Source organism: Myxine glutinosa, chromosome 1 (genome assembly GCF_964187855.1).
Source record: "Myxine glutinosa chromosome 1, kmMyxGlut1.1, whole genome shotgun sequence".
Lineage (NCBI taxonomy): Eukaryota > Metazoa > Chordata > Myxini > Myxiniformes > Myxinidae > Myxine > Myxine glutinosa.
The window spans coordinates 414,890,019-414,900,251 of record NC_136261.1 but is presented as its reverse complement, the minus strand read 5'-3'; positions in this window follow the sequence as shown (position 1 = coordinate 414,900,251).

Sequence of the window (10,233 nt, the reverse complement as noted above, 5' to 3'; positions counted from 1 at the left end):
AAGCAGGGAGGACGCTTTGAGGAGGAGGGGTGAGAGGGGAGTCTAGGAGGGGAGGAACGAGGGAGAGTCTCGGAGGGGAGGGGTGTGGGGGGAGTTTAGGAGGGAGGGGATGGAAGGGGCAAGGGGGGAGATTTGAAAGGGATGAGTGATGGGGAAGATTTGGAGGGGAGGGGCAAGGGGGTAGATTTGGAGGGGAGGGGTGATGGGGACGTTTTGGAGGGGAGGGGTGATGGGGAAGTTTTGGAGGGAAGGGGTGATGGGGAAGATTTGGAGGAGAGGGGCAAGGGGGAAGATTTGAAAGGGATGGGTGATGGGGAAGATTTGGAGGGGAGGGGCAAGGGGAAATATTTGAAAGAGATGGGTGATGGGGAAGATTTGGAGGGGCGGGGTAAGGGGGTAGATTTGGAGGGGAGTTGTGATGGGGAAGTTTTGGAGGCGAGGGGGGATGGGGAAGTTTTGGAGGGAAGGGGGGACGGGGAAGATTTGGAGGGGAGGGGTGAGATTGGATTTTGAAAAGTGTACGGTTCATGGGAAACGAACTTTTTTTGCAAAATGAGTTCGAGACCTTCGAGTCAAAAATATGTTTGAGGACGCTGAAGGAGGGGTGGAGGGCTGGAGAGTTTTGGGAATGTAGAAAAGAGGAACTGTAAGAGATGGTATTTTTTTTTGGAATGAATAGATTTGGTGAGCAAGACGAAAGCATCCTTTTATAGGAGAAGAAGAAAAAGGTGTTATAATATATGACAGAATACAGTTCTTCAGGGGAGAGATTAAACATTTCTAACCACGTGATCGCGTGATCACGAACAACGTGAACGAAGCACGAACGAACAAAAAAGAACAACAAATAAACGAATAAGAACTGAGAAGGAAATGTTTTTTTTTTGGGGGGGGGGGTTTGAGTAGAGATATTAAACAAGGAAGTATGGGGTGAAGGACTGGGACGAAACAGAGAACGAAAGTAATTGCAGTGCATTTGACGAACCGCTGAGAGAAAACAAAACCACAATGTCAGAGACGGTAGCCTAAGCCTACTCGTACGAGTACTAGGCCTCAGAATACGCGACACGAATTAACCGACGATTGTGTATACATGTACGAAAAATTAACACCGAAAATTTTCCTAAAGACACGCTATAGGTACACACACCGAAGGATAGATACAGTTTCGACAAAAACACAATTGTGAAAAAATTACTTAGCCTCGAAAGCGTGAGCGCATGGAACAGCTTCTAAAAACGTGACCTCCAATCTAGCGCATGCGCATGTCCAAATTGAGGAACGATAGAAGATTTCTATATTCGTTAGGGTTGGCGAGTTATGCAAGTAGTTAAATTGTACTTCAATGTGAACTTTGTTCTTAAAGCATGCAAGGAAATGTGCAAAGAACTTCGACCAAGCAGTCAACCATCTGTGAGATGACCCAGTAACTTCAAAGGATGTGAACGTGGAGTTGGAATGTATCCCACCATTATTGGGACGTGGGGAGGGATTTTATCAGTTATTTGTGTCCTCCGTAATGATAAACATATGGAGTTTGGTGCCCGAAAGGCTGGCGTTAAGTGACTTCGGAATTCCAATGGAGCGAGATCAAAGCAGCTAAGATCTATTTAATGGAACACTCCGAGTCTTCGAGAGAGAATTCTCCCATGAAACGATGCGTCGTGTTTTTTGTTTGCAAAATATAACTGTATTTTCGTGTAACTACTCTCTGCAAGATTAGTAATAAATCTCGATTTGAACTGAGTGAGTCTCGTGCAGTCTGCTTGAGTTTTGGCTGAGAGAGGTGTCCAAAAGATGCCACAACAGTTTTATATTCATTATATAATATTCAATTATTTTCTTCATTTGGCATAGTCTAATTCTTATGGATATAATTTCATCATTGAAAGAAACCATACGATGATCCTGATCGGGTATCTTAAAATTTACTTTAGAAATGTTTTTTTCTGAGACGGGTAAATAGGAGAGATTCTTTGGTTCCGTATTGAATTTATAACCTGTTGGGGTTGAGTAAGCGCTGAATGAAAATATTATTTGTTTTTACTCCATCATCATAAGCACCATCAACTAAATCACAGTTAATCAACACCGAATTTATACCTGAGGATATGTCAACGGCGTTATCACTGTAAAACGTATTATTATCTTCAAGCTTTTTTGCGGAGAAACCTAACATCTCTCGGAATGAATTATTAATCGTGAAATCTATTTTATAATTATTTTTAAGTCTAATAGTTGATTTTGATGTGTTTTTGAGTACCTATTTCAATATTTTTAGGTTCATCACGTTTTTCTTTCATAGTGCGTGAAATTTCTAAACATAGTACAGGAATCTCATCAGCTCTGGAGTGTACTTAGTTTTATATCCACTTCCCGGATTATAACTAAACTTGTTATTTTTTTCTGTGATATTAAACAGGGTATTATAGGTTTCCATAGACAATAACGCCGCTTCATATTCTTTTGCGGGATCAAGTTGCATCGGGTATGGTAATGAAGCCGTGTGATCACTCGCTGTAAAATCAAATCTAAGAGTTGTGCTTCTCATTTTATTATATGTGAGATAAAAGGTCTTTGTATTGCCATTTATTAATTATTTTTCTGTTCATCAACTGATCTAGAATGGCTGATGTTTCATTAAAACAATTGTTGTTTCCCGCCTCCTTACTGCCTAACAAAAGCAATAGTCTATTAACCAATTGTGGCAAGTCGCGTGGAATAAAACTAACACCCGAACCAAGCTTACTTAAAGCAGTAAGAATATCTTTTTCCTTCTTATTCTTACTAACTGTACTAACAACAGAACCCCCATAATCAAGCGCGTTTAGTAACAATATATACACCATCTTCCACATTTTCCATGTCAAGTGGTTCCTCAAAATATTCTGAATTAGCATACCCTGCTTTTGTGAGAAGAAACATTAATCTGGGAGTTAATCTAATAGGATGTCTGTCAGAACTTAAGAATGTCAAGTTATCATTAACTATCCGTACCATTTTGCTAACAAGGAAAAACTGATATCCTTGTCCTTTATAAATGAGACCCGTTTTGGTTTTTGAACCTGGCAAATATTCACTGTTTAGAATAGCGTTCACAACATATTTAGGAGGTTGATTTATCTTCTCAAGTTGTTGGCGTGCTTCTTGTGCTTCTATAACTCCGAGCTCTTGCTCTGCCTCTTGTCTCAAATTTGCTAACTCTTGATGTTGTTTGGGAGTATATGTTATCGCGGGAACTTGAAACATAACCGCCTTTTGTTCGGAAGATTTTAAAATAGGTTTAAAAAACTTCTCTTGTTTTCTTTCAAATACGTCTTCACCTAATAGTTTTTGTCTCCGTTTATTCTTTTCCCCCTCATGTTGTTTAACAACTTTTGAAAGTAATTGGTTATATTCCTTAAATTTTATTGCTCGTTCTTTGGCGTTCATTTTATTGATGCAGAGATATTATTAGTTATTATATCATCTTCTTTAACAACAATATATTTATATTTTTCCCCCGTATGTTTCATATGTCCCTCAAATTCCTTTTTGGTACATAATGTAGAACAATTATCTCTCCAAAAATTATTTATATCGATTGAATTTAGTTTGAATAAAATAAAAGTATTAGCATTGTTTCTAATTGAGCGATGAGGGAGTTGAAAGTATGATTGACTGAGATAAATACAATTACAAGAAGAATGCCGCCCCATTGTATAGAAGCTATCCATAACCGTTTGATTTCTCTCATTAACACAATCATCAAAGATAACGAGGTTCTTTTTTGTTTCATTTAAATCTTGGGGTAAAGGTATATCATCCGTATTATCAGTGAGAATACAAGTTATGGGCGCAGACGATGTGGGTTTTGATTTCTCCTTACCTTTTGGAGGAATGTCACAAAACAGTTGTATTACATCTTCAATGTTGAACTTATTTAGTTTGTGTTGAAGCCTATATAACCTGATTATATCTTCTTTTTTAAGTCCCGCATTAAAACCTTGTGATAGTAGTTGATACTCTGGTTGAAAACTAGACTTTGTGAAAATTATTACATTTTCATAATCTAAAAAATCTGAAGTAAGGAGCATCTTTAAAAGTAAAGCGGTTTTCCCACATCCGCTTGAACCAACCATTAGACACCGTAATTAATTTGGGAGGTTCTTATGATTATAAAATTTTATCTTGCTTTCCCACATGGGTAAAAAAATCATCTATTTTAAATGGGGCTGAAAATATATAGCGGTTAATCATTCATCCTGTGTGTTGTTATCCCTATTATAATTGTGTATACATATTAGAAGTGACTCAACCAACCGTCTCATTGAGTTGAATATATCTTGAAATATTTTTAAAATGGTTTCGTCCATTTTATATACCCAAATAAAAAAATTCAATTTTTTATTTTTATAATTATTTTAGTGAAAATCAAGATAATCGAGGAAATCAGAAATTTTACACATTTTGGAAATTTTGGGAAATTTTGGAAAAATCGTGACAATCGAGAAATTCGAGAAAATGTGAAAATTGAGAAATAAATAAATAAATAATTCGACCACTTCTGGTTTGTAATCCACAACTTCCTGTTTTTGGGGCAAGGGGGATATGGGCATTCTGCTCCTGGCCTGGTCTGGTCTGGATCTCTCCTTTTCTATGTACTTATGTGCTTTGGTAATCTTTGAGTATTTTACATCATCTTCTTTATCATGTATCAAAAGTTGATATGCGTTAAATTTCTCATATTTTTAATAGTTTTTAATTTAGTATTGAACGTCTCATATTCCGTTTTAAAGTTTTTAATAATATTATTATTGATGCTAATAATATCAATGCACATTTTATTAGTCCCCTACCGGTGTTCACCGGAGGGGACTATAGGTTTGCACGCCGTTCCTCCATCTGTCCATCTGTCAGTCCGTCAGTCCGTCAGTCCGTCAGTCCGTCAGTCCGTCAGTCTGTCAGTCTGTCAGTCTGTCAGTCTGTCAGTCAGTCTGTCAGTCCATCACACAAAGAACAGTTTTCCGGACTTTCTTTTCTAAACTCTTAATGCTAATGATTTCAAACTTGGTACATGGTTTCCTCATGATAAGTTACAGATCAAGTTCGAACTTCACGAGATATCGATCATTTTTGACAAAGTTATGGCACCTTGGTTATTCTAGAGTTCTCCTCAAGCCGCACCGCGTGCCCTCAGCCTCGTCTCGTGAACGTCAAAAGCACGACACAGCGCACGCTTTTTGGAGGGGCGGAGCCAAGCCAAGCAACATATATATACACATCGATCATTGATTGTGTAGCGGAAAATATAATAAATTACTGATATTTAGCGACTCGAAAGGTTTTTTTTTGTTGTTTTGTTTTTGTTTTTGTATACAAGATCGAGGCTCGTTGTGTTGATGTTGCTCAACTCGTTAGGGTGGCATAGTTCCGAACCCGAAGGATCGGTAACCGACACAATTTCAGTCTTCGAGGCCGGCCGATAGGCAAAGTGTGACCAGAAGGGACGAGGTTCTCCTGACCACGTGGCCCTCGACTTGGTGGGGTTTGTCCGCACAATGTGGGCGCTTTCAGGATGAACTTTAGCCGGGGAGCATTTGGGCGCCCCGGTCTGATACTGCCGCCCACGCGCAGAACAACTTGTGAGTGCACGTGGGTCCCGGCGGTCCCACTGGCCTAGCGCTACCATGTTTAGACAGCGGAATCCGTCCCCGGGCACCGGCACCTACTCCCGGAAGTTTGAGAGAATAGTGGCGCCAGGCACGGTAGGACACCCGCGGAGCCCCGGCGGACCAGGGACACGTGAGCCTACGCGTTAGCATGCTACGGCGGAATCAACGGCTTCGGCCACGGTCGGGCCGATACTCGGCCCGGTCGCACCGGGAATGAACTGGTTCGATGCCCGCGCTGGAGAGGTCGCGGGCGACTGAGATGTATTAACAAATTAATTAAATAATTTGAGACGTCTGATTTCTAGTGTTTGGAAATTTGGAAGAGCTTGACCCTAGCCTTTCCCTTGCGAGGGCAAGGAGGAACTTAACGCTTGACACTTAAGCTTAGTTTGAAGTACACCCTGACCAGCGCTCACGGTGGGATGGCAAGGCAACCAGAAGGGACGAGGTTCTCCTGACCACGTGGCCCTCGATCTGGGAAGCGAGAGGCATTCCATTAGTGGACGCGCCCCTCACACCCGACTTTTGGGCGGCCCCGGCAGGCCGTTTGTTTTGACGTTCCGTGACAGGCCCCGCACCCCCACCTCCGGGCCGACCGGGCGACCGGAATGAATCCCGGTGTCCCGATCCGAACCTTCAGAGCGGGCCGGCTGGGGAGTGCCTGGCACCCCGTACCTGCACTTTCCGTCCCTGCGGTCCCAAATACCGGAACCACCCGAATACCACTTTATTCGACAAAATGAGGTGCGGCCTACATCTAGGCAAGGCCGCGTGACGTCATCGCGCTTTCACCTTAAAAGACTTATTTGATATAAGTTAATATTTTGATATAAGCCTTAGAAAACCAACCCTATAGAAGTCAATACCTCCAACGACACAGGCGCGCATTCGTGCCGCGTGACGTGGTGACGTCATCGCGCTTTCACCTTAAAAGACTTATTTGATATAAGTTAATATTTTGATATAAGCCTTAGAAAACCAACCCTATATAAGTCAATACCTCCAACGACACAGGTGCGCATTCGTGCCGCGTGACATGGTGACGTCATCGCGTTTTCACCTTAAAAGACCTATTTGATATAAGTTAATATTTTAAATTAGTCGGTCAATTTTTGCCCAATCTTTGCTAAATAAAGGTTGTCTTTACTTACCTGGTGGTGTTCCTAACCACCACAAGTAACCCGGTGCAATAATCGAAAACCGATTCAAAATGGCCCCTCGCTACGATTTTCCACGATCACATTTTATTTTCACGTACTTCAAATCGACGGATTTTTACCAAATAAAATACCTCACTCAATGCACTGATGTCGTTTTTGCGGCAGAAGTGAAAACAGATTCTAATTTGGAAATAAAACGAAGGCGTGCACAATGTAACAAAATCTCCTCAGAATCCAAAGTCGTGCCACGGAACGTGGTGACGTCACGTTGACGTGACGTGCTCGTTGTGTTGAAAGAGCGAACATTAATCACACAGAAAGACAAACAGACACATAAAACAAATAACATCGGGAGCGGTAGACAAGATGGGGAGAGAGGGGGAAGGACACAAACACAACATTTGATCAACGATCAACGACCAACGATCAAACACAACAAACAAACACAACAACACAACACAAACACAACACAACACAACACAACACAACACACAACAAACACAACACAACAACAACACAACAAACACAAACACAACACAACAACAAACACAACAACAAACACAACACAAACACAACACAACACAACACAACACAACACAACACAACAAACACAACATTTGAGAGCAGGGACCGAGAGACATGGAGACATGTTGACATCGAGACATGGAGACATCGAGAGATCTGTGGGAGGGAGAGGGCTTTGGGGGGAGGCATGTGAAGGGGGGGGGGGGTGGGAGAGGTATAAACATATGGACACTGCCAGGACTTCCAGGAAAGAAGTTGGAATTTCAAACAAGGTGGATCTGGGGTGAAGTAGTGCGGGTAGAAAAGATCAAGGTTTTGGATGGGGGAAGATAAGAGATGGTGGTGAACAGCTGTTTTAAAGACCTGGAGGGAGGAGAGGAGAGAGAGGTTTTAAAGACCTGGAGGGATTGAAGGGAGTGTGGGAGTTTGTTCCAGAGGCGGGAGAAAAGAGGAATGAAAGAGTGAAGGTGAGCAGAGAGCCGAGATTTCGGCAGTTTAACCATCAGAGGGTTGCTGGCAGATATTGTGCGACCTGTAGGAATATTTGGGGGACATAGCACAGAGAGAGCTGGGGGAGCAAGGCCGGAGAGGAGTCGGTAGAAGACAGAAAGACCACCTACCTGCCTGCGGTGAGTGAGTGAAAGGCCCTCAGAGATAGCTTCATCGTGGGAGACTCCAATGATTTTGAAAGCTTTGGATTCAACAGCGTGAAGCCGAGCCAGGTGTGAGGCAGGAGCACCAGCCCATAGGGGAGAACAGAATTCCATTGAGCTGCGGATGAAAGCCTTGTATGTGGTGAGGAGCTCAGGTGTGCCGAGGAAGGACATTGCACGACGGAGGATGCCCAGTCGGCGACTGGCTTTGGAGGCCAGCTTGGAAATGTGGTTTTCCCAAGAAAGATCATCAGATCAGAAAGATCAGAAAGATCATTCCTTTCATCCCGCGGTTCTTTATGAACAACTTATTTTCTCGTGCTTCTGCTGACCTGTCTGCAAGGTGTATAAATCGAAGTCCCGAGTGCGAATCACAGCTGAGCCCGTCCTGAGGTAATTAGCGATTGGGGACGATTCAGAACCTGTGGATAAATAACCCTTGGTAATTTCCCCAACAGTTTTCCGGACGACAGACTGCCGGTAGGGGACATGGATTGCAGCGCAATACTCAGAATGCTTGTTTGTTTTTGTTTGTATTTAAATAATATATATATATATATAATTTTCCAAAACATTCTTATTCCATTTTCAATTTTCAATTATTTTGAGAAATATATAATTTGTGAATTATACATTTTATTTAATTTCCAAAAAATGTAATTCATTTTCAATTTTTTCAATTATTTATTTTTTCTCAATTTCAATTTTAATAATTGCAATGAAAAGTCTGGTAAAATTATTTTCGTTATTACTTACAATGTTTCCACATTGCTTGTTTGTGGTGAGTTATTGCTTTAATACTCTGAGCCGTTTGCATTATACATCCCAATTTAATAATATTAAGAGATCCTTTCAATGATGTTTTATCTATCGTCTGATTGTTCTTGATTAATTTGGATTTCATCATTCTCATGCAAGAAAATATATTTTAAAAAAAATGCAGTTTATATTTCAGATATTTTACCACTTTTAAGCATTATCTTATTTCTGTTGGTAGATTTTATTGTATATCCTCAGCTTTCTCATTACGACCAATAACAATCGATGACTGTATTAGATACACACCTTTTGTTTTAGTAATAATTTTTTTTATCTTGGATATTAATATGCTCTCCTATATTAATCATTATAACGGGTATTATCTCGCTGTCAGTTTTGGTTATGTCAATCAAACATAAACCTTGATAAATATCTCCTTTTACTCCCTGTTCATCTTTAGGTCGTTGATCACCTTTTTCTCCCTGTTCACCTTTTTCTCCCACAATTCCTTGGGTACCTCTCGGTCCAGTAGCTCCTCGTCTACCAATAAATCCTGGCCTACCCTGGGCACCTTTATCACCTCTTACACACAAAACCTTTTGAATTATTGCTCCCTTTTCACCTTTAACTCCCAGTACTCCTTGGTCACCTATAACTCCCAGTACTCCTTGGTCGCCTTTAACTCCCGGTACCACAAGTCTTTTATTAATTTCACCGGTTTCCATATTTTTCTCCCTTTCCTCCCTCTCCTTTTTCTCCCTTTACTCCCTTTCCTCCCTCTCCTCCCTCTCTTCCCTCCCACTCTCTTCTTCAACTCCATCCTCATCCCTTGCTACCCTAAAAGCATCTCCCCATAGAATATTGTCGCGCAACCGCCGAAATTAATATCAGGCGGTCACGGATGCCGATCGCGAAGGCCTTAGCCCCCGTTGTGAAAACTCAATGGCAGATTCCAAAACCAAAAGCTACCCCAAGTGCGCGGGATGGAGGGAAGCGGCGAGACCTCCCAGCCTTATCTGTTAAATCAATCGCCCGGAAAACTGCGTTCAAGTATGTACAGCAAATAATATAAGGGTTTATTAAATGAAAACAGGGACTGGAAAAGCACGTGCCAGTAATGAAATATCCTAAATCGGGATCCCGCACACCAGTAATCAAATACAAACGAGGGAATCTGAATTAATGGAAAAGAACACGTCATGTACTGGTGAACGCGCAACTCGGTCTTATCTGGTCTTTGTCGTTGGCATTGGCCGCCGTCCAACACGCGGCTCCTTTCATCCCGCGGCACGCCTCACTCCAATTTCCAAAGCACCGAGCACCACGCACCAAGCCCCGATCACCACGACGTCGACCCTCATACACGGTCAACAAGCCAACTCGGATCTCACCGGGACAGCCAGCTCAGGCCGCGAATCTTCCAGGAATCTGCTAGGAATCTTACTGGAATCTGCGAGCCAATGCAACCAGGGATCTCACGAA